Source organism: Ammospiza caudacuta, chromosome 9, assembly GCF_027887145.1.
Source record: "Ammospiza caudacuta isolate bAmmCau1 chromosome 9, bAmmCau1.pri, whole genome shotgun sequence".
Lineage (NCBI taxonomy): Eukaryota > Metazoa > Chordata > Aves > Passeriformes > Passerellidae > Ammospiza > Ammospiza caudacuta.
In genome coordinates, this window is record NC_080601.1 from 31,872,606 (window position 1) to 31,879,432 (window position 6,827).

A 6,827-nucleotide genomic window follows, 5' to 3' on the forward strand; every position below is an offset into this window, starting at 1 on the left:
TTTTTTCCCTACTGTTTCAAAGTACATGGTTACCCTCTGCACCTCCATGTCTGACATTTTGTTAGGTGCTGCTGAGTAAAGCCCTCCTGCTCCAGCTCCCACTTTTCTAATTTGTATCAATAAGGAACAGCTTTCATTCTTTCCCAGTCAATGCTGGAATATGCAAAGCAAATCAAAAGCTGTGGTCAACATAATAAATGGAAACATCTATCTCTTCCAGTCAGCCACTGCCTCACTGTGTTTTTTCTCCACTTTAGATAAACAATCTACAATGTGTTTACTGAGGCTTGTACTGATATCCCTCAGTGGTATAGGCAAGTCTACTTTTATTCCAGCAGACACAGAGAATAAGCCCACGGTGCACAGTGCATGCAAACCCCTTTGAAACCCAAGATTATTTGTTCTCTGACTGTTCTAAGGTAATTAAGGAGCATTGCATGTTTCTCAATTAATGATTCCTCATTCAGCTGGGGATCTTTGATGCTAATTTGTTTTAATCAGGACAGAGACTGCTAAAAAACTAAACAATTCAGTGAAGAGGAACTAGGAATTTTTAATCAAGTGGAAAAGATCTAAATGCTATGAGGGACACATCCATCATAAGTTTTCACTTCTTGTTCATTTAACTTTGTTCTTTCAGGTCTCATAAAATGTTGCGTTAATCAATGCAGGAAAGTTTGTGAATATGAAGAATGCATGGTGGTTTTTTCTTCATCTGACATGAGCATTTGTGCAAAAATGAGGAGCTGCAATAAGAACCATGATGTTAAAGCACATTCATCATGGTTTTTGAGTTATGCACTGAAGTACAGTTTTCTGTTTTGTCAAACGTTATATAGGAAGTTGTCAATCACTGTGGTTTTAATATGCTGGGAGTCACTGGAAAAAATACTGGGTTTGTGGGAGATTGGATGCTCTCCATTTAAATGTTAATTTTAAAATTATTTTGGTATCGTACTACATGCATACATTGGGTAAAATAACCTACTGTAAACTTCTGCCCATGGAATTAGTGTTTCAAATGCTGCAGCCTATGCTACAGGAAATCACATGGTTTCTGAGGAGACCATGTATAAGCTCCATAAAATAATGTTTTATTCCTAAGTACATTTATTTATAGCTTTGAGGAAAAAGCACTTTACAGTTCTGTCTCCTCCAGCTGCTTTACCATGATAGACTTTGTATATTCCGTCATGGAAATTCCAATGTGTTCTACCCATATGGCTTCAACAGAGTGGAGGTGCTCCCAAGCCTGGACTTCCAGGGATCTTTAGCCATGTGCTGGGGTTAAAGCCATGAAGGACACTGAAATCCAAAAAGTGAATCTTCCTGAACAAGCAGTATTTTAGCAACAATTCAATCAGAAGTAAATTGTAGGCGCTAAGAAATTTTCAGATCTGGAGAGGCATTTAATGTCTTTGAGGTTTTTAGTGCTAGGAAACATTTTCAGATTACTGATTCCGATGTGACCTCCAGCATCTTCCCTATTACTTCTTTTAATGCATGAAACCTGTTTTGGACTGGTACCTACCTTCTTAGTACATCTCTACTTAGCTCTAAACAGGGCCAAAAATAGGCAGAGAGACAAGAAATCTAACTGGCTTCCTTGCCCTCCTTCCTCTGTGGCTGTGAACAGTGTGTTTATTTTGTAGTTGAGAGGTTGAAATGAACAGAAAATCCTTCTAATAAATTCCTAATGCCCTATCTTAAGGGTGAACTTTAAGTAGCTTTATAACAGCAGGGATTTGTTTGTTTGTTTGTTTTTTTGTTTGTTTGTGGTTTTTCTTGCAAGCAAGCTTAAATATATAACAGTTTAAAGTAGAATTCTGTATGTTAAATGATTCCCATACAAATGGAAGCACAGCCACTGAAGAGTTGCCTTACAGAAGATGGCTTTTTTCACCAAAAGCTCTCTGTACACTGTGAAACACAGTTCAGATGTTTGAACTTATGCTAATTGAAAGATCAACATTTTTCTTTCCTCAGTGAATACCCTGCTCTTTTCCTCTTGGAGATGGCTCTCCCATGTGCAAAAAATGAGCTGTAATTATGCCCAGCTCAAGGCAATCTCAGGATCTAAAATATCCTGCCAACCAGTGTGTTCTCAATCTGCCTTGTTAGTTCACAAAATTGTGCATGTGCCTTTGCTACAGTCTCAAACCTGATAATGTCACATCATTGGGACAGGAAATGTTCTCTGATCTTATCTGAAGTGACACTTGCAATTTCAAGTTCTAGCTTGATGAGATCACGTTGTCAGGGCTCCACATAAGTGTGATCTTTCCTGATTTGCAATTGTATCTGTTGTGAACGGTCTTTACACTGTTCAAGCAAAAGCATATGATAATGCATTTTGTCAGATGCAAGGATAATGAAAGAGTGATTTTATGTTTCCCCTTTTAGAAAATCCAATTCATGTGACTAAATTCAGTCAGTTTTCTTAACAGTTCCACCCCATCTGTCTAATGCTGTTTGCACCTGGAAACCCTAGTACCAGCAGAATGTGAGCGTGTCAAGGTAGTTCTCCCCCTTCATGAAATGGATGAGACTTATTACCTTTAAACCTTTATTACTTCCGTGAAGCTCTGGGCTATAAAATGTTTTTTTGCACACACCGGAGTTGTTAAAACATATATTATGCCTTAAGCAAAAATATTTAATGTAGTAAAAGCTTGTAAAGTTGGAGAATACTTAAATACCTACGTCGTGTTATTGGCAATAAGAAAGTCTGTGATATTTAAGAGCAGGAGACTCTCAAGTCATATTTCAAATGTTTTCATTTATGATAATAATTTTCTTTAAATGTACATTATATGGGAAGGAAAGAGCTGTTACAAATGCTGTATTTCCCCTTTTAGCATATAGATTGCTGGCTGAATCCTGTAACACCAAGTAAAAATAGAAGAGGGAAGAAATATTGCATACATCTAACCTGTTAAAACTTCAGGAGTTTTTGAACAGAACTATGGTGTTAAGGTACGAAGGCTTAGGTCTTCAATCCCTGTTTAAAATACATTATGACAGGTCCTACATCAATGCAGCGGACTGAGACAAAGAGCAAGTTGTGACCTCCCTTGTAGCACTACCAGGGGAGCAGATTGATTTGTCTGGGTTGTAGCATGTGGATCACAGTAACAAGCAAGGCAGATCACAGCTATTTGAATAAATTGCTGCAAAGCCAAAAAGGGAAATAATATTTATTTGTCCATTTGAAGTGACGAAAATAGAAGGCAATTGGAATCCAGGGTATTTGACTTTCTTGGATAATAAGATAAGACTCGGCCTGAAAGGCTGGAGGAGTGGAAATGGAGGAGTTTCTTGGCAAGCAGTTCTGAAATCCATACAAAACCTCTGGCAATTATTTTTTTCTACTGACTTTTCTTCCTAAATAGTTGTGTCTGAGCCAGAGGAAACACAGTTTCTATGAGTTATTCTGATATTACAATAATTTTATCCCTCCTACTACAAGATTAGATAAATATACAGTTCTGTTGTATATCACATGAAGATATATGACCCAGATATATCACTAAAAATTAAACCTCAAGTGTTGCATTTGGACTGACTAATCCTGGACAAATGCTGTTTCTTTAATAATGAACACGAGCCCCAAATGCATTGTATTGTAAGGGAAGTGACAGTTCTGCCAAACCCCTGCACAACTTGCAAGATGCAGGCTCATGTGAGATTACTGTGTGCTGTGCTGACTAAGAAAAAGAAAGGACAGAATTAGGTTATTGTGATGCTACCATATATATTAGGCCATTCCTGGGATCAGAGATGCATCCGTGGTGCTGCCTCTGTGCAGCCAGAGTGAAAACCCTCTCCAAGTTTTGCTTGTATTTTGGGCTTAAAATAGGCAGATGCCTCTCTGTACCAAATAAATAGGATTTTTAAAGTGTTTTAGCTGAATGTTACCATGTCACATTCATCACAGAGCTGCTCAGATTAATGCATTTGAAGGAGAAAGCTGTCTTGCATTATTTCTGAGGGACTGGATTTCTTCTAGCTGCACAATGTGGTTTTGTCTTTATTCCCACGACGATATTCAAACTTTATGACTGGATAGTCTAAAATGTTATTAGATGGCAACAATAGCTTGCAATCTATTGCCTGGTCAGCTGGATTTTTATTGTTTAAAACAGATTAACCTTTCCCTACCATTTTATGGAGTATATTGAGCTCATTCTAAACCATTTTATGCTTTGGCTGAAAGATGTATTTAGTAGATGGATTTCAAAAGTATTGTGGCTGAAAATCTGCATCCTATTGCAGTAATCTGTTCTTGGCCTAATGCTAGTTATTCTTTAGCACTAATCTGGAAGAAAATGCAAAATCTCTGCTAGTAAATACTGCAGGTGACATAAAAATTAGTGGAGTGGTAAATAATGACAGAAGAGATCATTTCCGTGTTCTGGATTTGCATCATTTCATGAGGTGAGCTCATTTGAACAATATGCATTTTAATACAGACAAATACAAAGTCATATGCCTGGGAACAAAAAATTCCAGTCACATGTACACAGAATAGCAGAAAAGTACCCTTGAAATACAGTGATAGTGATGAAGATTTAGAGTTTGTGATAGGTGGTGTCTGAATGTGAGCTCCCTGTGCAATCTAATGGCTGAGAGAAAAACATTAGCTCTGAATGGGTAAGCAGTGAATGTCAAGCAGGAGGGAGATGAGTTCATGGCATGACTGAGATAATTGCTAGCATTCTCTGTCCAGATCTTGTTGTCTCACATGAAGAAAAAACATGAAGGAAAAAAAAAAAAACAAACAAAGATAAAAGGTTCAGAGAGGAACAAAGGAATGATTCTCTAAGTCTGTGGAAAAGAAATTCCAATAACCTGTAATTTAAGAAAATTAATCTATCTAATTTATCTAAGAGTGGGTTAATAGGTGAATTGATACCAGTCTTCAATATCTACATAAAATACCTGTTTCACAATTCTGAATATGTCTGAACACATCACTAAAAGGATTAACAGAATCTTGTGGCTGGAAGCTGGAGCTAAACAAATACAGACTTTAAAAAACCTCAGTGTTTTAAAAGGCAGGGTAATTGATTACCAGAACAATTTATCTAGTATCAGAATGTATTTTCCCCCTCTGAATATCTTTTTGAAAAATGCACTATTGTTTAAACAGAAGTTAATTTAAAATAGATTATCGTAATGATCCCTTTGGTTTTACAATCCATTAAAGAGACATTACAAATCTCCAAATATGACCCAGAATGCAGATTTTTGTTTGAAGAAGAAAATGTTTACAAAATGAAAGACCTATAGGAATATGTGCTTCATTCAATTTTAAATCTCCAAGAGAAGTGTTTGAAAGAACCAAGAAACCTCTAGTGAGAGCTGCAACACAAATAATATGTATCAGAATTTAAAAGGGAAAACAGAGGAGCAGTGACATGAGTTTCTGCTAACTGTCTAAGCTGTCCCAAAATGCTGAAGGAAACAAACAGGGAAGGCATGGCACTAAAAACTGAATGCAGCAATAGCATAATTATTGGCATATTGCTTATAATAAGTCTTGTTTATGGTCCTTTTTCACTTGCCACTGGCTTTCTCCTTTCACTGAAATGTAGCCTAGATTGTGAAATAAAACCGTAGCCATTAGATAAAAGAGTCTTGCTGAGGCCTTTTTGAAATATTGGAATAACTGCTCTATATTTCTGTGGCCTGTCATGGGAAAGAAATGAAGAAAAATATTAGTGAGCCATTAGAATATGTTTGACTCTCCAGTGCTGCTCTGCACTAAGTCATGCGAGAGAGCGGCTCCCGTCGCTGGAGACACACAAGGTAAAAGATATTAGTATGGAAATGACACCAGCAAGGGTCAAAGGATGAAGGAGTAATGAGAACAGACATGTCAGAAGGATGAATAGGCGTGGCCATTAATTTTAGTTGGAGAGCAAAATGTAGATTCTGGCAAGATTTAGAGGACAAGTTGAGGCTGAATGTGATGCAATAGCTATAGGACAGACGAGAGCAGGACACATTGGGATAAGGCAAGAGAGAAGAGAAACACTCTTCCTGCATACAGCATTTATTCTTTTTTACAGGGTAGCACCTCATTCTGCTTCAGGGTGAGCTCAGGGACAGGAAAGGAAAGAGAGCTGCCAAAAGGCAGAGTGCTTTTGCCTGCCAGGTATAGCTTTTCAAAAACTGCTCCCCTCAGTTGATTCAGGGTAGTGTTGGTTTCAGAGCAAACGATGCTGAATGCAATGACTGAGCTACTTGTGAAAGAGAGTACTTAAGTACAGAAACTCGTGAAAGATAAATTTCCTGAACTCAAGAACAGAAGCAGCAATGAGAGGGTGTTCATCATTTCATACCTCTCCTTTGCTGTAGAGCCACGATTAACACTGCTCAGTAACGAGAGGGTACATAAATCAGGGGCAAGGATCTCAGCAGGATGCCTTCACAGCAGCCCTGGAACCCTGGTGAGTGCATGCCTTGGGTTTATGGCATTCTGACGTGTGATACCCACTCAATCACTTTTCTGGCTGAATACCTAGAGGAATGGAGTAATCCTAGAAATGCAGTGAATGAGAGAGGATATGTTTATATATTTTAATAGCAAGGTCATGACCACTGATGTAATAGCAATAACTATCCAAGCATCTTTGACATTCTGATCAAAGACACCCAAAAGCAAAGAGTTCAGTGGCTCAGTTTAAGCTCCCACATTTCAATTAACGTTCAAAGAAATCTTTCCTTCTAGGCTGAACTGAAATGAGTTATTGATGTAATTATACCACTCAGGAGAAAAAAACTTTAAATACTAGTTTTACCAACTGATACTAGGAAACTTT